A 24,976-nucleotide genomic window follows, 5' to 3' on the forward strand; every position below is an offset into this window, starting at 1 on the left:
CTTGGGAAAGCACGGTAGAGCAGAGTAGGTAAATGGACACATTCTCTGTCCACAGGGAGTTTACAGTCTAGAAGAGGCGCTTACAGTCTAGAGAAACTATACTAAGCACTTGGGAGACTCCATTTCAATGGGGTTGGTAGACTCAATTTCTGCCCTCAAGGAGCTCATAATCTTTTGGGGGAGACAGGCATTAAAATACATTACAGATAGGGGAAGTGGCAAAGTTTGAGGATTTCAGTGCTATGGGAGTGTCAAAATGATTAAAGGGGACAGACCCGAGTTACTAGGTCTTGCAGAAGTGAGTGCAAAAAGGCTGGGGAAATGAGAAATAAAGTCAGGGAAGCCTTCACAGAGATGTGGTTTTAGTACGGTTTCAGTCCTGGCTCCGCCACTTGTCTGCTGTGTGACCTTGGGCAAGCCACTTAACTTCTCTGTGCCTCAGTTACCACATCTGTAAAATGGGAATTAAGACGGTCGCACGTGGGACAGCCTGATTACCTTGTATCTACCCTAGTGCTTAGAACAGTGCTTGACACATAGTAAGCACTTAAATACTATAATTATTATTATTATTACTGTAGGATTTTGAAGATGGGGAGATAATGCAGTTAGCTCTGCCACCCATTATAGTGTAAGATCCTAAAGGACAGGGATCAAGTCTAATAATAATAATAATAATAATAATGATATTTGCTAAGCGCTTACTATGTGCAAAGCACTGTTCTAGGCGCTGGGGAGGATACAAGGTGATCAGGTTGTCCCATGTAGGGCTCAGTCTTAATCCCCATTCTACAGATGAGGTAACTGCGGCACAGAGAAGTTAATTGACTTGCCCAAGGTCACACAGCTGACAACTGGCAGAACCGGGATTTGAACCCATGACCTCGGACTCCCAAGCCCGTGCTCTTTCCATTGAGCCACGCTGTTTCTCTGCCAACTCTTTGTTGCACTGCACTCTCCCAAATGCTTAGTACAGTGCTGTACAATCAGAAAATGCTCAAAGAACATCAATGATTAATAGATAATAAAGGAGTTCTCACAAATCTGATGCTTCACCACTCAGGCATAAAACTGTTTCTTCCAACATCGAGAAGCAGCATTTAAAAGTGGGTACAGCACTGACCTGCGAGTCAGAAGGTCCTGAGTTCTAATCCTAGCTCTGCCATTTGCCTGCTGTGTGACCTTGGGCAAGTCTATTCACTGCTCTGTGCCTCGGTTACCTCATCTGTAAAATGGGGATTAAGGCTGTGAGCCCTTGGTGGGACAGAGACTGGGTCCAATCTGATTAGCAGGTATCTATCCCAGAGCCTAGTAATAGTAATAATAATGGCATTTATTAATCTCTTACTATGTGCAAAGCACTGTTCTAAGCACTGGGGAGGTTACAAGGTGATCAGGTTGTCCCACGGGGGGGGGGGGGGGGGGGGGCGCACCGTGTTAATCCCCATTTTAAAGAAGAGGTAACTGAGGCACAGAGAAGTTAAGTGACTTAGTACAATACTCTGCACACAGTAAGCACTCAATAAATACGATTGATTGCCCAAAGTCACACAGCTGACAATTGGCCGAGTCGGGATTTGAACCCCTGACCTCTGACTCCAAAGCCCGGGCTCTTTCCACTGAGCCACATACAATGTCTGGCACATAGTAAGTGCTTAACAAATACCACTTAAAACACACACACACAGAGCATTGCACTACATGCAGAAACATAGTATCCAAGACCATTTTCTAATTCCTGAACGTTTTCTAATTTCTAGTCAAAATGCTTTATGAAAACACACTTCAGTAAGAACTTACTGTACCACTGCCGAAAGCGTTTAACTGGAATTCACTCCCTCAGATTCTGAACTATACTGCCGGATACACTACCTAGATTTTGCTACCTTAAGTAATGACTTTTAACCACAGGAATTGAAATGTAGAATTGCTCTCCTTCAGCAGGGAAGAAAAACAGTAAGTCTGAGTCATTCTGACTTACTTTGTACTCACCTAGAGCCCTTAGCTAGGGAATCTTAGATCATAATTAATGTTTTAAATCATAATTAATGTGAAGGCAAGACAGGGCTGTCATTGTCACATAGCACAAGAGAAATCTTTTCTGCCTAAAAAAGGAGTTCTACGGCGACCTTTGGCAGAGATAAAGTCAAACACGGAGTCTTTAGAAATGTTTTTCCTGGAATAATTTTATGAATTTCTCAAGCAAAAATCTCAGGAGCCTGTAACTATTATCCTTCTTTTTCAATGTCAACATTTTCTAGCTCTGACCATTTTTTCCTCCCATCTTTTTCTGACTCAAGTTTCCTGATCTTACAAAGCACATAATGTATTCAAACACTGACCTTGAAGCATAACATGCATAATTTTTGCATAAAAATGGTCCTTATCTAGTTGGTTCAATGAACTAGGCACAAATAGACTTTATTTCAACATCAAACACATATAACTTCCATTCTACCTGCTTTCCTTCTCCCCCACCTCAATCTACCCCAAAATATGAAAGGAAAATTTGATTTTTGATTCTCTCTCCTGAGTCCTCAAATAGTGATTTCCATTGCAGGTTAAATTTGGATTGTCAGCTTCAAAATATGCTTTAAATTAATCTAAAGGTTTTGTACATCACAGCTCCAGAGGCAAAGAATAAGCTAAATTCCCCCTCAGACTGCGAGCCCCATGTGGAACAGAGAAGCAGGGTGGCTCAGTGGAAAGAGCACGGGCTTTGGAGTCAGAGGTCACGGGTTCAAATCCCTGCTCCACCAATTGTCAGCTGTGTGACTTTGGGCAAGTCACTTAATTTCTCTGTGCCTCAGTTACCTCATCTGTAAAATGGGGATTAAGACTGTGAGCCCCCTGTGGGACAAACTGATGGCCCTGTAACCTCTCCAGCGCCTAGAACAGTGCTTCGCACATAGTAAGCATTTAATAAATGCCATTATTATTATTATTATTGTACCCACCCCAGTGCTTAAAACCGTGTTTGACATGGCGTAAGCGCTTAAATTCCATTTAAAAAAACAAAGTCACACTTTAGACAGCGAGCATGCTGTGGGCAGGGAACATGCCTACCAACTCTAATAATAAAGGTATTTGAAAATGCTTACTTTGTGTCAAGCACTTGTTCTAAATGCTGAGGTAGATACAAGTTGGACAGGTTGGACACAATCCCTGTCCCACATGGGGCTCACAGTCTTATTCCCATTTTACAGATGAGGTTACTGAGGCACAGAGAAGGCATGCGACTTGCCCAAGGTAACACAGCAGACAAGTGGAGGATCTGGAATTTAGAACCCAGGTTCTTCTGTCTCAGGCCTGTGCTCATTCACTAGGCCATGCTACTCTCCCAAGCACTTACTACAGCGCTCTGCAAACACTAAGTGCTCAATAAATAAGAATGATTGATTGATTGGAACAGACACCTTGCAAATCTGTTTGGAGGATGGGTCTGCCTTGATCGATCAATCAATCATATTTATTGAGCACTTACTGTGTGCAGAGCACTGTACTAAGCGCTTGGGAAGTACAAGTTGGCAACACATAGAGACAGCCCCTACCCAACAGTGGGCTTGATGTTAGTGCCTTGGGACCAGTTTCACTTAAGAACGTTGTTTCTCCAGGGGAGATGGAATATTTCCTTTTGTGTTAACAGCCACTGGAAAACGTTTAGTACATATTTACTATTTTTTTATTTTGTTAATGATGTGCATATAGCTTTAATCTATTTGTTCTGACGATTTTGACACCCGTCCACATGTTTTGTTTTGTTGTCTGTCTCCCCCTTCTAGACTGTGAGCCCGTTGTTGGGTACGGATCGTCTCTATTTGTTGCCGACTTGTACTTCCCAAGCGCTTAGTACAGTGCTCTACACGCAGTAAGTGCTCAATAAATACGATTGAATGAGAGAGAGAGAGAGAGAGAGAGAGAGAGAGAGAGAGAGAGAGAGAGAGAGAGAGAGAGAGTGTGTTAGAGAACTATCCCAGCAGCAAGCTCAGGAGAATAGCATCCATGGGGTTATTCACTCATTCAATCGTATTTATTGAGCGCTTACTGTGTGCAGAGCACTGCACTAAGTGCTTGGGAAGTACAAATCGGCAACATATAGAGACAGTCCCAGGTAAACCTGTTGTTAGACTGTAAGCCCATTTTGGGAAGGGAATGTGACTGTTCATTGCTTGTTTTGTTGCCTGTCTCCCCCTTCTAGACTGTGAGCCCGTTGTTGGGTAGGGACCGTCTCTATATGCTGCCGACTTGTACTTCCCAAGCACTTAGTACAGTGCTCTGCATACAGTAAGTGCTCAATAAATGTGATTGAATGAATGAATAACCCCATGGATGCTATTCTATATTCTATTCATGGATGTATACGTTGCCAACTTGTACTTCCCAAGTGCTTAGTACAGTGCTCTGCACACAGTAAGTGCTCAATAAATACGATTGAATGAATGAATAAATATGACAATGAATGAATGCTGTATTGGACTCTCCAAAGCGCTCAATATGATTGAATGAATGAATAAATATGATTGAATGAATGAATGCTGTATTGGTGAACGCTGTATTGTACTCTCCAAAGCGCTCAATACGATTGATTGAATGAATGAATAAATATGATTGAATGAATGAATGCTGTATTGGTGAATGCTGTATTGTACTCTCCAAAGCGCAGTGCTTTGTAGTATAGTGTTCTGCACACAGTAAGCGCTCAATAAATACGATTAAATGAATAAAAGGTAAGAGGAACATTCATTTGCCCTTCCTTTTCAAGCAAGATACCACTGACCGTGAAATTCACATAAGAGGAATATGTCAAGTGCCTCACCGTCAGTAAGAGCGGGAAGTTGTTTTTCATTAGTGGTCAATGCTGACTCCCATCCAGTCCCCAAATAGACAACAGCATGCAGTGGGAGAAACACCCTCGTAATAGGCAGCTAATGTTAAAGTGAAGAACAGACCAGATGCTTTCCTAAAATAAAAAAAAAGTAGCTTCCTTTTGTTCCAGCAGGAAGAGTCCTTGGGGAATGGGGGCCCCCCCCCAAAAAAAACGGGCTATTGCCCCCAGGAGAATACCCAGGACAGAAAAGTGAAGATTTAACAATAAACTGTAAGCTCTGCCACTTGTCTGCTGCGTGACCTTGGGCAAGTCACTTCACTGCTCCATGCCTCAGTTTACCTCACTTGTAAAATGGAGATTAAGAATGTGAGGGCCAGGTGGGATGGAGACTATGTCTAACCTGATTAGTGCATCTACCCCAGACCTTAGTAGAGTGCCTGGCACTTAGTAAGTGCTTAACATATACCATTAAACACACACACACTGCACTCAGGCACACATTATCCGAGAACATTTTCTAATTCCTGCACAGTGTTCTAGTCAAAATACATAAGGAAAACTGCTTCCAGTAAGAACCGACTGTACCATTCATGATGGGACTAAAAAAAAAAAAAAAAAAAAAAAAAAAAAAAAAAAAAAAAAACCAAACAAAAAAAGCCTTCTTGTGCGAAGGGATGATGACTACCAACTCTATCGTATTGTATTCTCCCAAGAGCTCAGTTCAGTTTTCTCCACACAGTAAGCGCTCAGTAAAAACCATTGATTGACTGAAGCAAAAACTGAGGGAGTATTAGCTTAACCAGTGTGCTCTTTTTCCCCCCAATTTTCATCCATCCACTGAACCCACAATGAAACTCCAGGGGTAACCATTTGGGGAGCAGGAATGAAGGAGTGATACTAAAGTGTGGACAACACAGAAGTGAATTGATCTGAGCCACTTGAGGCTAGGGCATGTCATTCAGAATTACCTCCTTCAGTTTCCCCATCTTCAAAATATAAACAGAGTTTTCAGTGCCTTCAGGCCTCATAGGAATTTTGAGACAACTCCCTGCTCTTTGCTGGCAAGGAATCTATCTGCCAATGTGTCTGCCCACTCTGTTATACTGTACTATTCCAGGCACTTAGTACAGTGCTCTATGCCTAGTAAGCTCTTAAAAAATACTACTGATGGTACTTATTTTGTTCTGGTGTCTGTCTTCCCCCTTATAGACTGTGAGCCCATTGTTGGGTAGGAATTATCTCTATCTGTTGCCAAATTGTACTTTCTAAGTGCTCAGTACAGTGCTTTGCACACAGTAAGTTCTCAAGAAATATGACAATGAATGAATTAAATTATCTGATAGAGAGCTTTCCGTCCTCCTTGACTGACCCTAACCCCTCCTGGTTGTTTAGACAACGCATAATTTGCTAAAAGCAGCATGGCCTTGCGGATAGAGCACAGCCTGGGAGTCAGACGGACCTGGGTTATAATCCCAGCTCTGCCACATCACCTTGGAAAAATAGTAACAAAAATGATAACAATGACATTTAATAATAATGATGGCATTTGTTAAGCGCTTATTATGTGCAAAGCACTGTCCTAAGCGCTGGAGGGGAATACAAGGTGATCAGGTTGTCCCACGTGGGGCTCACAGTCTTAATCCCCATTTCACAGATGAGGTAACTGAGGCACAGAGAAGTTAAGTGACTTGCCCAAGGTCACACCGCGGACAAGTGGCAGAGCCAGGATTAGAACACATGACCTCTGACTCCCAAGCCCGGGCTCTTTCCATTGAGCCATGCTGCTTCTCTTGTTTGTTCATTCATTCAATTGTATTTATTGAGTGCTTACTGTGCGCAGATCACTGTACTAAGCGCTTGGGAAGTACAAGTTGGCAACCTCCCCCTTCTAGACTGTGACCCCACTGTTGGGTAGGGACCGCCACTACATGTTGCCAACTTGTACTTCCCAAGCGCTTAGTACAGTGCTCTGCACACAGTAAGCGCTCAATAAATACGACTGAATGAATGAATGAACATAAAGAGATGGTCCCTACCCAACAACGGGCTCACAGTCTAGAAAGGAGAGACAGACAACAAAACAAAACATGTGGACAGGTGTCAAGTCGTCAGAACATACAGAATTAAAGCTAAATGCTCATCATTAACAGAATAGTAAATATATACAAGTAAAATAAAGTAATAAATCTGTACAAACATATATACAGGTGCTGTGGGGAATGGAAGGAGGTAGAGCGGGGGGATGGGATGGAGGAGAGCAAAAAAGGGGTCTCAATCTGGGACACATAGTTAAGTGTTTACTATGTGTCAAGCACTGTTCTAAGCTCTGGGGTAGTTACAAGCTAATTAATTTGGACACAGTCCCTGTCCCACCTGGGGCTCACAGTCTTAATTCCTATTTGACAGATGAGGGAACTGAGGCCCAAGGAAGCAAAGTGACTTGCCCAAGATCACACAACAGACAAGGGGCAGAGCTGGAATTAGAACCCAGGTCCTTCTACCTCTCAGGCTGTGCTCTATCCACAAGGCCATGCTGCTTTTAGCAAATTATGCATTGTCTAAACAACCAGGAGGGGTTAGGTTCAGTCTAACCCCTGAACCTACCCACTAGGCCATGCTGCAAGTCTCTTCCCATCTCTGTGCCTCAGTTACCTCATCTGCAAAATGGGGAATAAGACTGCGAGCCCCATTTGGGAGGGGGACTGAGAGCCACCAGATCAGTCTGTATCTACCTCAGCACTTGGAACAATGCTTGACACATAATGAACACTTAAAACCCTGATCATCATTAATTAAACCCGCTTTCCAGGAAGATCTACCAAAATCAGTTCTGAGTGGGTTGAAAACACACCTCCTGATTACATCTCCAGGGACTAACTGTAGAAGGGAGTTGAGAGGCAGGGATGATTTGCACCTTGTATGAAATCCTAAATGCTCTCTGGGGGTCCCATCTTGCTAAGCTTTGCCAACTCCTAATCCCCAGGGGGTGTTCAACAACCATATTTCCTGAGGAATCTTTATCTCCCTGAAAATCAGGGCGACCCAAAACCTGTCAAAGGAAGTGCTTTGCAAATAGTACTTTTCCTCCTGGGGCCAGAGAAATCCTCCCTAACAGTCAATCAGTGGTATTTTTATTGAGCATTTACCGAGGGCAGAGCACTGTACCAAATGCTTGGGAGAGGACAGCACAATTAGAGTTGGTAGAAACTCCGCCTTGAAAGAATTTACAATCTAGTGGGGGAGCCGGCTATTTAAATGTTATAAATACAGGAAATACAATCAACTTTGTGACAATTAAAATTGGTCTTGGGCAAAAATCCCGTGGCAGCATGCCCCTCCCTTCTCCTCCCACTCTGTCCCCCCCCAAAATAATACTTTTATACCTTAAAAACATTACCTTTCAATGTTGATTTGCCTGGCTCCTTCAATCCTTTTCTAGTTGCTGTCCTTCAAGCAGGATTTGGGGAAAAGATATCCTTAGAAAATGGACAGCCTGGCTCAAGGATATTCCAAGACATGTACATGTAAAAAAGGCAGCCTCCCACAGCCCTTTCACTTCCTCTCTGAATATTCAACTCAAGTACAGGCAAGGCTCTACCTAACGTATGTCAGCTGTGCATCTCAACCAGAAGAGCACAGCTGTGGGTCTAGAACTTTTTTTTTTTTGGTTGGGGGCAAGGAAGGAGAAGGGGCATGCTCCCGTGCGATTTATGCCTGCGGCCAATTTTAAATATCCCAAAGTTTTACCACTGATTTTGCTCAGGTGTCAGCAGAGAAATCAGCTTGAAATTACAACAATGCATGCCTTTATGCTTCCTGCAACTTGTTGGCCAAGAAAACCCCCCTCGACTAGATCAGTAGCTTAAGCTTTGAGAAGGAGGGTGGCCTCGTAGAAAAAGACAGGCCTGGGAGTCTGAGGATCTTGGTGCTGCTATATGACTTTGGGCAAGTCATTTAACATCCCTGTGCCTCAGTTTCTCCTACCTCAGCACTTAGAACTGTGTTTGACACATAGTAAGTGCTTAAAAAATATCATAAACAAAAAAACACAGATGGTACACCGACTCCCTGTTACTAATTACACCAACAGGATTCAGCTGGGAAGGGCTCCGCCTCAATCAGACCACACAGAAATATTCACACCAAAAATGTACATTTTCCCATTCCTCTCCCAACCTTCACTGCACATATGCCAATTCCCTGAAGGAACTCCAGTTCCAAAGGGAATTTTAGGTACAATTATGAGTGAGAGGGGAGAGAAGAGCTGGCATGTTTATGCCCTTCATATGGGAAAAAAGTCAGTGAACTTCTTCCCCAACTAAAACTAAGCCCTCATCTCCTCTTCTCCCACATATTTCCATGTCACCCTGGCACCTGGATTTGTACCTTTATTTACCCCACTCTCAGCCCCACAGCACTTATGTCCATATCCATAATTTATTTATATTCATGTCTGCTTCCCCATCTAGACTGTACAGTCCTTGTGGGCAGGGAACATGTCTTCCAACTTTATTGCATTGTACTCTCCAAAGCGCTTGGTACAGTGCTCTTCACACAGTAAGTGCTCAGTAAATATGATTGATTTTTCAGCACCCAGAGTTTTGCAACAAAAATTGTCACATTCTCCCTTTCAACAGCAGGACGTTTCTACCGATTTTTTTTTTTAAAAAGAACCCCCCCCATCAAAACAATTAGGTGAGCTATTAGAAGATAGAGGAGAAGTTGCAGTGGGGTGTTGGGGAGAGAAAACAACATAATGGCAAGAAGGTAGGAGAGGAAAGTGAGAGAAAGGATGAGGAGGAGAAAAGCAGTGTGCCCTAATGGAAAGAACAGGGGCTTGGGAGTTAGTGGACCTAGGTTCTAATCCTGGCTCTGCCACTTGTCTGCTGTGTGACCCTGGGCAAGTCACTTCACTTCTCTATGCCTTAGTTACCTCATCTGTAAAATGGGCATTAGGACGGTGAATGACATTTGGCACATGGACTGTGTATCTTTTATCTACCCCCATGCTTAGTACAGTGGGGAGGAAGCACTTAAATACCATTTTTTAAAAGATAAGGAAGGCAGGGAAAGCAACACGAGAATAAAGAAATTGAAATCTCTCCACAAACTTCAGGCCAGGCAAGAAGTCACGGGAGGGGTGAGAAAAAGGAGAACTACTTGGGAAATGAGACCAAAAAGTCACTATTTGGAATTTTAACTCTCTGCTTTAGCACCCCGGGGGCTTGTGAAATGGATCTCTATTAGGCTTTTATTTGAGAGATCAATTGAGAGAAAAAGAACCGCTACCTCATTCGCCTTACACTCTTATTAGTGAAGCTGATGCCTGCGGAGCTTTTCCTGTCAGTCTCTTTCAGAGTCGGCTTCCTGCACAGTTATAAATTGCAGTAATTACCACGTCTTAGAGATGGCTTTAACGAATCTCTCCGTTAACTGCCATTTAGACTTAAGGATGTACAACCGGCGTGTTCCTGCGCCTAAAAATAAACACATATGCCAGCTTGTCTAATTTCCACCTCCAGATAACATCCACAAAGCAATCTATCTGACTGCCGGGGCTTGGAGGAAGAAGGGTGTATGGGAAGAACAGATAATGTAGCTTTAACAAAAGATCACCATCTTCTGTGTATGTCACTGGCTATACTCTTATTAGCCTCAAAGGAGTCCAGAGAAGCATTATTCAGTTGTATTTAGTGAGCGTTTACCATGTGCAGAACACTGAAATAATAATAATAATGATGGCATTTGTTAAGCACTTACTATGTGCGAAGCACTGTTCGAAGTGCTGGGGTTGATACAAGGTAATCACGTGGGGCTCCCAGTCTTAATCCCCATTTTACAGATGAGGTAACTGAGGCACAGAGAAGTTAAGTGACTTGCCCAAAGTCACACAGCTGACAAGTGGAGGAGCTGGGATTAGAACCCATGACCTCTGGCTCCCAAGCCTGTGCTACTAAATAAGCACTTGGGAGAGTACAGTAGAACAATAAATAGGCACATTCCTCACCCTCAACAAGGGATCACTGTCATCCTCAAATCCTCAACTCTTCAAATGCTCCAATCCCATTCCCTATTGGAATTATGCCATGCTGCACTTTTTTTTTTATAGTATTAAGTGCTTACAATGCATTAAGCCCTGTTCTAAGCACTGGGGAAGATAAAAGTCAATCAGGTTGGACACAGTCCCTATCCCATGTGAGGTTCACATCTAAATAGGAGGGAGAATAGATATTTAATCACCATTTTACGTTCGAGGAAACTGAGGTACAGAGCAGTGAAGTGACTTCAAACACACAGCAGGTTAGTGGCAGAGTGGAATTAGAACCCAGATCCTCTGACTCTAAGGCCAGGATTGATCCCACTAAGTTATGCTGCATGGAAAGCAGCATGGCTCAGTGGAAAGATCCCAGGCTTGGGAGTCAGAGGTCATGGGTTTTAATTCTGGCTCTGCCGATTGTCAGCTGTGTGACTTTGGGCAAGTCACTTAACTTCTCTGTGCCTCAGTTACCTCATCTGTAAAATGGGGATTAAGACTGTGAGCCCCATGCGGGACAACCTGATCACCTTATATCCTCCCCAGCCCTTAGAACAGTGCTTTGCACATAGTAAGCGCTTAATAAATGCCATTATTATTATTATTATTCTCAACATACCAGTATTCTTGGTTCAGAGTTCTTTTCCTCCCATTTCTATTGATCAATATTCATTCATTCATTCATTCAGTCGTATTTATTGAGCGCTTAATGTGTGCAGAGCACTGTACTAAGCTCTTGGGAAGTACAAGTTGGCAACTTATAGAGACGGTCCCTACCCAACAGTGGGCTCACAGTCTAGAAGGGGGAGACAAAGAACAAAACAAAACATATTAACAAAATAAAATAAATAGAATAAATATGCACAAATAAAATAGAGTAATAAATTCATACAAATATTCATACAATATTTATACTTATTATATTAATATTTATTTATACATTCATACAAAAATTCATACAATAGCATTTAACACACTGCAGAACTATTCAGGTTAGAAAAACCCCTGCCGAATCAGCACCAGGGATGAGAATAACTGAACAGAAAGAATCGAAAATGATTTCCATACTGCGGTATCACTCATATACATTATCAACCTTTCTGGAATCTGTTACAGATGAGACAAATTAAAGCAAATTCTCCATCTACTGATTCTCGTGAGGTACACCATCCCGGTGTTTCTTCACAGAGTGTCACTCTGTGAGCTGCCCTTACTTGTTTGAAAATTCTGTTTGATGAGCAGGAGCGTTGGCTCTCTCCTGCATCTTGGGGAAGAGGAACTCTTTAAATAAAGGAAGGCCAAGGAGAAGGATACCTATGGTCAGGGAAGCAGAGTGGTCAAGTGGCTAGAGCGCAGGCCTGGAAGTTGGAGGACCTCGGTTCTAATTCCGACTGCCATTTGTCTGCTGTGTGACCTTGGGTGAAACACTTAACTTCTCTGTGCCTCAGACACCTCACCTGTAAAATGGGGATTGAGACTGTGAGCCCTACGTGGGGCAGGGACTTTGTCCAATGCAATTAGCTTGCAACTATCCCAGAGCTTAGTACAGTGCCTGGCACATAGGAAGTGCTTAAAAAATACCATCATTATTATTATTTATTAACTTCTTTTTGTCTTGGTTTCTTCATCCGTAAAATGGTGATTAAAATCTATTCCTTCTACTTAGACCATAAGCCCAATATGGAATAGGGACTGTGTCCATCCTGATTAACCTGTAACTACCCCAGTGCTTGGAACATAGTAAGTACTTCACAAGTCCTACTACTATTATTATTTTTAATATAGGAATAAATCTGAAGACTGTGAGCCCCCCATGGGACAACCTGATCACCTTGTAACCTCCCCAGCACTTAGAACAGTGCTTTGCACATAGTAAGCGCTTAATAAATGCCATTATTATTATTATTAAATCTCCATCAGTTAACTTCTCTGTGCCTCAGACACCTCACCTGTAAAATGGGGATTGAGACTGTGAGCCCTACGTGGGGCAGGGACTTTGTCCAATGCAATTAGCTTGCAACTATCCCAGTGCTTAGTACAGTGCCTGGCACATAGGAAGTGCTTAAAAAATACCATCATTATTATTATTTATTAACTTCTTTTTGTCTTGGTTTCTTCATCCGTAAAATGGTGATTAAAATCTATTCCTTCTACTTAGACCATAAGCCCAATATGGAATAGGGACTGTGTCCATCCTGATTAACCTGTAACTACCCCAGTGCTTGGAACATAGTAAGTACTTCACAAGTCCTACTACTATTATTATTTTTAATATAGGAATAAATCTGAAGACTGTGAGCCCCCCATGGGACAACCTGATCACCTTGTAACCTCCCCAGCACTTAGAACAGTGCTTTGCACATAGTAAGCGCTTAATAAATGCCATTGTTATTATTATTATTATTATTAAATCTCCATCAGTTAACTTCTCTGTGCCTCAGACACCTCACCTGTAAAATGGGGATTGAGACTGTGAGCCCTATGTGGGGCAGGGACTTTGTCCAATGCAATTAGCTTGCAACTATCCCAGCGCTTAGTACAGTGCCTGGCACAGAGGAAGTGCTTAACAAATACCATCATTATTATTATTTATTTATTAACTTCTTTTTGTCTTGGTTTCCTCATCCGTAAAATGGTGATTAAAATCTATTCCTTCTACTTAGACCATAAGCCCAATATGGAATAGGGACTGTGTCCATCCTGATTAACTTGTAACTACCCCAGTGCTTGGAACATAGTAAATGCTTTACAAGTCCTACTACTATTATTATTTTTCATATAGGAATAAATCTGAAGACTGTGAGCCCCCCATGGGACAACCTGATCACCTTGTAACCTCCCCGGTGCTTAGAACAGTGCTTTGCACATAGTAAGCATTTAATAAATGCCATTATTATTATTATTAAATCTCCATCAGTTAACTTCTCTGTGCCTCAGACACCTCACCTGTAAAATGGGGATTGAGACTGTGAGCCCTACGTGGGGCAGGGACTTTGTCCAACGCAATTAGCTTGCAACCATCCTAGCGCTTAGTACAGTGCCTGGCACATAGGAAGTGCTTAACAAATACCATCATTATTATTATTTAATTATTAACTTTTTGTCTTAGTTTCCTCATCCATAAAATGGTGATTAAAATATATTCCTTCCACTTAGACCGTAAGCCCAATATGGAATAGGGACTGTGTCCATCCTGATTAACTTGTAACTACCCCCAGTGCTTGGAACATAGTGAGTGCTTTACAAGTCCTAGTACTATTATTGTTTTTCATATAGGAATAAATCTGAAGACTGTGAGCCCCCCATGGGACAACCTGATCACCTTGTAACCTCCTCAGTGCTTAGAACAGTGCTTTGCACATAGTAAGCACTTAATAAATGCCATTGTTATTATTATTATTATTAAATCTCCATCAGTTGATATTCCATATTCCTTTCTTGATCCAGCTCCAAGGAACACCCCAAACTCACCATAATTCACCCCAATTCACCCCAATTCAGAGAGAAGCCAGTAACCTGCAACAATGAGTACACTGTACAACTAAGTCAAAATAAATATGGAAGACAAATAGAAACATGTTTTACAAATTGGGTAATGTGTCTGTTTATTGTTCTCTCCCAAACACCCTCTCAGGGTTGAACCTAGAGAGTTTCCTAGAGATGTGTCCATGGCATCGCTACAGGTCAGAGATGACTTGATGGCATAAGACAAGACTCTCCCAAGTACAGCACTCTGCACATAGTGTGCTCTCAAAAAATATGATTGAATGAATAATGAATGAATGAAATCAGAATGCTTGGGTGGACAATGGACCAAGCCATCATTCCACACATTTGCTTTGGTGATGCACTGGCATTCTTTAGAAATCTAAAACACAATCCAGCAGGATAAAGAACTGTGATTTTTTTTTTTTCTGCGAGCTGTCTGGAGTCGTAGTATTTGAAACCCAGCCATTCCACAGGCATACATGTAATCACTCATTATAAAAGAGCTTTTGAAAGTGGCCTCATGGGGAAAACTGGTGATGGCAGGAAATCCAGTTTGGTGGTATTTGGGGGTGGAAATTGAACGTGGCTAAAGAGGCCTCAAGCAAGCAAGCATTGAGAAGGAGCATGGCCTAGTGAAAAGAGAGTTGTCCTAGGAGTCAGAAGGACCTGAGATAATAATGATAATAATAATGCTGATAATGATAATGGTATTTGTTAAGCACTTACTATGTGCCGAGCACTGTTCTAAGAGCTGAGATCTTGTCTTGTTTATGCTGTCCAGTTGTCTCCAACTCATAGGGACGCCATGGACACATCTCTCCCAGAACGCCCCACCTCCATCTGCAGTTGTTCTGGTAGTGGATCCACAGAGTTTTCTTGGTAAAAATATGGAAGTGATTTACCACTACCTCCTTCCAAAACGTGAGTCTCCGCCCTCAACTCTCTCCCGTGCTGCTGCTGCCCAACACAGGTGAGTTTTGAGTTGTAGCATCATCATCATCATCAATCGTATTTATTGAGCGCTTACTATGTGCAGAGCACTGTACTAAGCGCTTGGGAAGTACAAATTGGCAGCATATAGAGACAGTCCCTACCCAACATTGGGCTCACAGTCTAAAAGGGGGAGACAGAGAACAAAACCAAACATACTAACAAAATAAAATAAATAGAATAGATATGTACAAGTAAAATAGCAGATCGCCTTCCACTCACTGGCCACTGGCCAAGCTAAGAATGAAATGGACGGGCCTCTGTTTGACTCCCCCTCCCATAGTCGAGACTGGTAGAGTACTGGAAACTCTCTAGGTGTGGCCCTGGGAGGGGAAAAGCTGGACAAGAGTCCCTGTCCCTGATGGGGCTCACATTTTCAATCCCCATTTTACAGGTGAGGTAACTGAGGCCCAGAGAAGTGAATTGACTTGCCCAAGGTCACACAGTAGATATGTGGCTGAGTCGGCATTAGCACCCAGGTCCTTCTGATTCCAAGGCCAGGACTCCACCCACTGCTGAGTATCCATGGGCAAGTCACTAAACTTCCCTGTGCCTCAGTTACCTAGTCTGTAAAATGGGGATTGACTGTGAACCCAATGTGGGACAGGGACCATTTCCAACCTCATTATCTTTTATCTACCTCATGCTTAGTACAGTTTCTAGCACATAGTAAGCGCTTAACAAATACCATTACACAATAAAAAAGTGGGCATTATGAACTCTGTTGAGAACCCACTGAAGCCCAATTTCACATAGATTTTGAGGAAACGGAAGGAAACACCAACTAGGTGGGCGAAATCTGAGGTGGATATCTGATTTAGAGCTTATCACAGTCAATCAATGGTATTTATTGAGCGCTTACCCTGTGCAGAGCATTGTACTAAGCACTTGGAGAATGTACTACAACAGAGCTCATTTTGTGCAACATGAACAAAAAAGATTTACAAATAATGGTAGGAATCAAGAGAAGGAAATGTGCGGGGCAAACTTCAAGACAAAAAAAGGCTGGACCACAAAGACAAAGAAGCCCTGCAAATAGTGTCTCACTTTCTCACTCACAGAATATACAAGAGTCCATTTAAGAAATCCATGACAGCCTTGCATTTTGCAACAATTATCCTGACAAGATGACTGCTTTCAAGTAAGTCGGCTCGACTGTCATGGTATTCTTTTAGAAGAGCTCTCGCCCTCCAATTAAGCAGTGGTATTCACTGAGGCCTTACTATTTGAAGAGAACTGTTCTAAGCACTTGGGAGGACACAATACCATAAAGTTGGTAGACACAATCCCTGTCCAGATGGCAATCCAGCTGGTGAAATCATCTTGGTAAGCAAAGTAATGACCAGCGACAAAGTTGGACTAGGCAATAGGTCCTCAGTAATATCACAATAATATTAAACTGGAGGAGAGATTGTGTGTCATAATTAGAAAAGCAGTGTGACCCAGTGGATAGAGCTTGGGCCTTGGAGTCAGAAGAACATGGGTTCTAGTCACGGCTCTGCCACTTGTCTGCTGTGTGACCTTGGGCAACTCACTTAATTTCTCTGTGCCTCAGTCATCTCAACTGCAAAATGGGGATTAATACTGTGAGCCCCATATGGGACGGGGATTGTGTCCAACATGATTAGCTTATATCAACTCCAGCACTTTCATTCATTCATTCAATCGTATTTATTGAGCGCTTACTGTGAGCAGAGCACTGTACTAAGCGCTTGGGAAGTACAAGTTGGCAACCTATAGAGACGGTCCCTACCCGACAGCGGGCTCGCAGTCTAGAAGAAAAAAAACTTGGTTAGATGCTATGAAGTAGGTGGCAATTCCTTAACCATATATGTGTTGTATAGGCCACTAGGACCTCCTCCATCCTTCTCAAGGGGAGTGCTAACCTTCTCTCCTTTCATACAACAGCACTTAGCAGAGTGCCTGGCATATAGTAAAAAATAAAGATGATGAATGAGTTCATAATTTTTTCCCCAGCTCTACTTGTACAGAGCTCTCTGCAGCCCTCACAACATGAAAATAAGTCACAGGTCCTGACCTCCAGGTGTAGAAAGAAGGTTGAAATTGTACTGAAGGGAGTGAACCAAAAGCGAGGAGTTGGAAACCCAAAAATGAACTGGAAGTTCTCTCCTGTGAAATACACGTAATCATTCATCGATCGGCTGGTACAAGTATAAAGTACATGATTTTCAGTCCCTGCAACTGAAATACCTAATAGTAATGCTCTGTGCTTCCCAGCTTCAGGCTACCCTTGAGTGTGTTAATGAGGAGTAATGAACCAATGTTGGTGAATCGCTTAGCATTTCGTATGTCACCCATAATCTACAGAACTACAGCATTATGAATTATTATAGTCTAGCTACCAGCCTAGACCTCTTTTAAGTGTGTGTAATCACTTTGCTCTCACCTATGCCCTCCAAACATAAACTAGTACAGATCAATCAATCAGATGAGCTTCATGATTCATCCCCGGAATGTGGATTTTGTCAGTTTGTCAGCCTGTGTTTCACAACAAGTCTCAACATGATGACTGAGCATGGCCAGTAAATAAAAATCACCATCCTCACCCACCTATTCCTTTGTCCCTCTTCCCCTCCCTGTACCGAGAGGCTTTACTGGCCCTGACCACCGTCTACAGTATTTGTTCATTTTTTAAAAATAATAATAATAATCACAGTGTTTGCTAGGTGCTATCTGTAGGCATATACTAAGCGCTGGGGTGGAATCAAGCAAATTGGGTTGGACACAGTCCCTTTCTCATGTGGGGCTCACAGTCTCAATCCCTATTTTACAGATGAGGGAACTGAGAGAAGTGAAGTGACTTGTCCAAGGTTGAACAGCTGATAAGTGACAGAGCCGGGATTAGAACCCAGGTCCTTCTGACTCCTAGGCGTGTGCTCTATCTACTAGGCAACACTGCTTCCCATCAGCTGCCTTCCCAACCTGCCATACATAAGGAGCATAGGGTTGTTTCCAGCAGCCAGGAGAGAATCTCCGTGTGGGCAGAGAAGTGTGATGAACCAGGGGCAGACAGCAGCAGAAGCTGGAAGCAAATCAATCAATCATTTATTGAGCCCTTACTGTCTGCAGAGCACTGGACTCTACGATATAACAATGTAACAGACAAATTCCCTTCGCACAGCGAGCTTACAGTCTAGAGGGGGAGACAGCTATGAATATAAACAGATAAATTATGGCTACGGACTCAAAAGCTGTGGGACTGGGGAGGTGGTGAATAAAGGGAGCAAATCAGATGATTCAGAAGGGAGTGGGAAAAAAGGAAAGTCTTTTAGACTGTGAGCCCACTATTGGGTAGGGACTGTCTCTATATGTTGCCAATTTGTACTTCCCAAGCAGTTAGTACAGTGCTCTGCACACAGTAAGCACTCAGTAAATACGATTGATGATGAAATGAGGGCTTAGTCAGGAAAGGCCTCTTGGAGGAGATGTGCTTTTATTAAGGCTTTGAAGGTGGGGAGAGTCACTGCCTGTCAGATATGAAGAGGGAGGGCATTCCAGGCCAGAGGCAGGACTTGGGTGAGAGATCGGCAGTGAGATAGATGAGATCGAAGTACAGTGAGTTGGTTGGCATTAGAGGAGTGAAATATACGGGCTGGGTTGTAGTAGGAGAGTAGCGAGCTGAGTTAGGAGGGGACAAAGTGATTGAGTCCTTTAAAGCCAATGGTAAGGAGTTTCTGTTTGATGCGGAGGTGGATGGGTAACCACTGGAGGTCTTGAGGAGTGGGGAAACATGGATCAAACGTTTGGTTCACTGAGGGAGCAGCTTCAGTGACCCAAGCTGGGCACCGCTGTTTAGACCAGGCACTATGTACCAGGGGGCAGAAGGTCAGAGACACGGAGCGGAACTCCCTCCCCCTCCATATCTGCCAGACCCCACTCGCCCCACCTTCAAAGCCTTACTAAAACCACACTTCCTCCAAGAAGCCTTCCTCAACTGAGCCCTCATTTCTGCCACTCGCTTAGATCTGTACCCTTTAAGCACCTGACCCATAATTCATTCATTGATTTTAGACTGTAAGATCCTTGTGGGCAGGGGATGTATCTCCCAACTTTATAGAACTGTATTCTCCCAAGTACTTGGAACAGTGCTCTGCATATGGTAAGCCCTCAATAAATATAATTGATTAACTGATAGGGAAGTTTGTGGATCAGATGAATCCAGTTGCCTGTTCCTTGGGTTAAAGAGGTGGCACAATGTCCCTGGGAGGGTCTTGGCCAAAGCCCTGGAAATAGTTTCCTGTCCTAGCCGTAGCTGGGGGCTCAAAGGGGGGTTCCAAACATGTCACTGGATTAAAAAAAACAAATACTGGGTGGAGCTGGAAGGAGGAAGGTAAGATGGGGAGAAGGTAGCGAAATTTGGGGCTGAGAGAAGGGAGAAGAACTATTTGGAACAGAGGAAGTATATGAAAGTAGAGATGCAACGGGTTGATGGGATAGTGCTTGGACATAATTTTGGTGGTGAAGTGGGGTGACTTACTGCTCCTGGATTCATTCATTCATTCAACTGTATTTATTGAGCGCTTCCTGTGTGCAGAGCACTGTAATAAGCGCTTGGGAAGTACAAGTCGGCAACATGTAGAGACGGTCCCTACCCAACAACAGGCTCACAGTCTAGAAGGGGGAGACAGACGACAAAACAAAACATGTGGACAGGTGTCAAGTCATCAGAACAAATAGAATTAAGTGTCCTGGATACGTGACTTACAACTAGGACATACATATTATGGGGTGGCTGTGACCCAGGGATACGCCTGTCCTGATAAAAAGAATAGTCTGAAAATGAAAATTATGGTTTCAGCACATCTCTAATTTAATATACAGCAGACAGACATCACAGCCCCAAGCTGGCAAAGTAGTTAAAATAGGGTTCCAATGTCCATCTGTTTTAGCAGGATTATCAAAATAATGTCCCAAATCCTGCTGTCACAGTATTACTAAAAACAGAAAGCCAACACTTCTTTCTGCATCTGTAATCTTCACACCACCCTAAATCCTAAAGCAATCAGCAAGACTTACGGTTACCTAAAAATTGTGGTATGTTTTATTGGCTACCTCGGTACAATTCATTTATCATGCACACGTCAAGGAAATGAACAATAACCACAATCAGCCATGCAAAATAGACAGAATGGGAGTAAAATGAAGAAAAACTGTCTTCTGAAGACAATTGGTGGCAGAAGGAAAGGAAGCTCTACGCAGAAAAGGATACACATTTTTAGAACATAAATGAAAAACAAAAAGAAATGTAAATTTTTGCACACTACACAATATTTTACCCTTGTGATATCACTGCTCTATTGTCTGAGCCAATGATTATTACTATATTATGTTATTTGTTAAGCTCTTACAATATGTCAAGCACTGTTCTAAGCTTTGTGAACCACTTACTATTTGTCAACCCACTAGTCAATTCAATCCAAATTTCACTGTAGAGAGAACTTTACATGCTACAAATAGTCTGTCCATTTTTACTTCCATTTTTCTGCAAGAGAAACCTCCTGGAATGACCTGGGTTTTGCAGGAGACATCACATCCAAACACTTAATTTCAAATTCATGTTGGAACAACTGCCAAAGAGTCTTTGGTCCAGATTCAGAGATGGTGGCATCATGATCCAATACAACCAGGAGACATGTCAGGTAAATCACTGACTTCTTGGTATCATCTATCTATGCTCTCAATAGGAATTAGACAGATTTAATTCACAAAATTTAATTAGCTCAGGTTTAGGGCAGTCCCGGTGACAGAACTAGCTCAATAATGACACGGACATGATTCGCAGACTTGATTTCTCTACAAAACACTGAGCTTGTAGCGTGGTAAGAAAGCACGGAGTAGGAAAGTGACTAGAGTACATTCATCCATATATTACCTCTCCCCCCGGTCTTGTTTGGGAATACTGGCTGATTTAAATCTTTAAGAAAGTAAAGCAAGGGAAGGTCAGAGCAACAATATCTATTTTTTACAATACCAAAAATTCACATTTCCTCATATCATTTTGTTGGAAAGTGGTCCCTAAAGACTTGGTGAAGTTGACATGGGCATTTTTCTCTATAAAAACACTCTGTAATGACTCCATGCTGTATGGAACCTTTCGCATCAATAGCAGAGGAGAAACGTTTATAAATATATTTAGAAAATAATCTCAAAGAGTAAATAATAATAATAATGATGACGAAAGCGCTTACTATGTGCCAAGCACTGTTCTAAGCACTGGGGGAGATACAAAGTAATCAGGTTGTCCCACGTGGGGCTCTCAGTCTTAATCCCCATTTTACAGATGAGGCAACTGAGGCACAGAGAAGTTAAGTGACTTGCCCCAAGTCACACAGCTGACTAGTGGCGGAGCTGGGATTAGAACCCAAGACCTCTGACTCCCAAGCCCAGGCTCTTTCCACTGAGCCACGCTGCTTCTCGATATTCATAGTACCATTATCAATTCCTCTGTATATGTCCTGGCCCTGAAGTCTCAATCAATCGTATTTATTGAGAGCTTACTATGTGCAGAGCATTGTACTACGAGCTTGAGAGAGTAATAATAATAATAATGGCATTTATTAAGCGCTTACTATATGCAAAGCACTGTTCTAAGCACTGGGGAGGTTACAAGGTGATCAAGTTGTCCCACGTGGGGCTCACAGTCTTCATCCCCATTTTGCAGATTAGGGAACTGAGGCCCAGAGAAGTGAAGTGACTTGCCTAAAGTCACACAGCTGAGAAGTGGGGGAGTCGGGATTTGAACCCATGACTCCAAAGCCAGGGCTCTTTCCACTGAGCCACGCTGCTTCAATACAAAAGAATTAGCAGGCACGTTCCCTGCCCATAATGAGCTTACAGTCCAGAGGAACTGAGCTGAACTGAGTTGAGCTGAAGCAGCATGGCTCAGTGGAAAGAGCAGGGGATTTGGAGTCAGAGGTCATGGGTTCAAATCCCGACTCTGCCACTTGTCAGCTGTGTGACTTTGGGCAAGTCACTTCTCTTCTCTGGGCCTCAAGTTATCTCATCTGTAAAATGGGGATTAAGACTGTGAGCCCCACATGGGACAACTTGATTACCTTGTATCTACCCCAGCACTTAGAACAGAGCTTTGCACATAGTAAGTGCTTAATAAATGCCATTATTATTATTATCATTATTAACTGAGACAGAACTGAGGCTCATTCATCTTCCCTGAGGGGACTCTCCAACCCTATTAGAACTCTGTCAAAGGGCCAAATCTAACCAAGTGTCTTGGAATAATAATAATAATAATAATGATAATGGCATTTATTAAGCGCTTACTATGTGCAAAGCACTGTTCTAAGCACTGGGGAGGTTACAAGGTGATCAGGTTGTCCCACGGGGAGCTCACAGTCTTAATCCCCATTTTACAGATGAGGTAACTGAGGCACAGAGAAGTTAAGTGATTTGCCTAAAGTCACACACCTGACAAATGGCGGAGCCGGGATACACAAACACAAAGGTGTCATTTATGCACTGGGCAAGTGAAACAATAATTGGTAACGATTTCATAGGTTTCATAGATTCCATGATCCTCTTATTTGGCCTATCGATCTCTGAACCAATTCATTCACTAGCCAGATAACATTGGCTAGTTTATTTCTGAAGTACCTTTGCTCACAACTGTGCCTCAAGCTCAAAACAACAACAAAACATGAAGTCCAATTTGGGCAGTCAGAGAATTTTCACTTCCAGATAGTACTGCATGCACGTCTACTTAGTCGGAAAATCTCTTCAAATGGGAGGTGCTGCCAAAGATGGGTTCTCTGTTTTTCCCCTTCCTCCGTCATGACCTCTCTCCCACATCCTGCCTCTGGTCTGGAACACCCTCCCTCCTCACAGACAATTTCTCTCCACACCCTTCAAAGGCACACCTCCTCCAAGAAACCTTCCCTGGCTAAGCCCTCCCCTCCTCTTTAATCAATCGTATTTATTGAGCGCTTACTGTGTGCAGAGCACTGTACTAAGTGCTTGGGAAGTACAAGTCGGCAACATATAGAGACGGTCCCTACCCAACAGTGGGCTCACAGTCTGTATTGCCCTGTCTTGTCCCTTCTTTCATCCCCCCTCCCGGTCCCATGGCACTTAAGTATATATCTCAAAAGCAGCATGGCATAGTGGGTAGAGTACGGGCTTGGGAGCCAAAAGGCCATGGGTTCTAATCCTGGCTCTGCCACTTGTCAGCTGTGTGACCTTGGGCCAATCACTTCACTTCCCTGTGCCTCGGTTCCCTCATCTGTAAAATGGGGATTGAGACTGTGAGCCCCACGTGGGTCAGGGACTGTGCCCTGCCCGATTTGCTTAGTACGGTGGCTGGCAAATAGTAAGCGCTTAACAGATATGAAAGTCATTATCATTATTTTTATGTATATTAATGTCTGTCTTCCCCTCTAGACTGTGAGCTTGTTGTGGGCACGGATGTAACTAATTTACTGTTGCAATGTACTCTCCCAAGCACTTAGTACAGTGCTTTGTACACAGTAAGCACTCAATAAATATGATTGAATGAATGAATGAATGAATCCCACTACCAGCCAGCCTTGATGAACATGACTAATCAACCCGATTTAGATGAGAAAGTCCTAAACTTCTAGGATCTGCAAAGCCCCCAAGTCTCCTTTAGGGCTGTTGAGGACATTTAGGTTGAATGAAAAGCATCTGGAGAATCAAGACGAATAAGATGCAGCCAGGTCAATCAATCAATGGTACTTATTGAGTGCTTACTGTGTGCCGAGCACTGTCCTAAATGCTTGGGAGAGTACACTGTATCAGAGTTGGTAAACACGTTCCCACAGGTCTGGGGCTCTGGTAACTGCATCATCATCATCATCAATCGTATTTATTGAGCGCTTACTATATGCAGAGCACTGTACTAAGCGCTTGGGAAATACAAATTGGCAACATATACAGTCCCTACCCAACAGTGGGATCACAGTCTAAAAGTCTAAAAGTCTAAAAACTGCATGATCTGATACGCTCCCTCGCCCGTGAAGCCACGGTTTTCAGACCGTGGAGACCATGTGGATCTCTTCATCCAGAGCCGGGACCCCCAGTGCCACAGTTTGAGGAAAAAATCGGTGCTGGGCCCGGTCTTTTCCTCGGCCACTGGATGGGGAGGTAAAGAAAGGAGGCAGCAGCTGAAGTGAACGCCTCTTCTTCCCTTCCCCACAGCACTTGTATATATGTATATATGTTTGTACTTATTTATTACTCTGTTTATTTATTTATTTATTTATTTTGCCTGTACATATCTATTCTATTTATTTTATTTTGTTAGTATGTTTGGTTTTGTTCTCTGTCTCCCCCTTTTAGACTGTGAGCCCACTGTTGGGTAGGGACTGTCTCTATACGTTGCCAACTTGTACTTCCCAAGCGCTTAGTACAGTGCTCTGCACACAGTAAGTGCTCAATAAATACGATTGATTGATTGATTGATTGATTGATTGATTTGTATTTGAGCGTTCGCTCTTTCATCCCCTTGCCTCTCTTCCCCAGTTAGCTCCGCCTTCCCCAGCGTGGCTTAGTGGAAAGAGCTCAGGCTTTGGTGTCAGGGGTCATGGGTTCTAATCCTGACTCCACTGCCTGTCAGCTATGTGACCTTGGGCAAGTCACTT

The 24,976-nt window shown here is 43.0% G+C and overlaps 1 protein-coding gene and 1 non-coding gene across 7 annotated transcripts in view; both read right to left on the reverse strand.

Annotated features, from left to right (window-relative positions):
- The window catches only part of APBA2 (amyloid beta precursor protein binding family A member 2), a 343,044-nt gene that overhangs the window by 251,814 nt on the left and 66,254 nt on the right, over positions 1 to 24,976 (reverse strand). The gene's annotated exons all lie outside the window — the stretch shown is intronic.
- On the reverse strand, positions 17,122 to 17,249 carry LOC119929421. Its single transcript, XR_005451546.1, has one exon. It is a non-coding gene; the product is annotated as a U6atac minor spliceosomal RNA (small nuclear RNA).

This window comes from Tachyglossus aculeatus, chromosome 5 (genome assembly GCF_015852505.1).
Source record: "Tachyglossus aculeatus isolate mTacAcu1 chromosome 5, mTacAcu1.pri, whole genome shotgun sequence".
NCBI classification, from domain to species: Eukaryota; Metazoa; Chordata; class Mammalia; order Monotremata; family Tachyglossidae; genus Tachyglossus; species Tachyglossus aculeatus.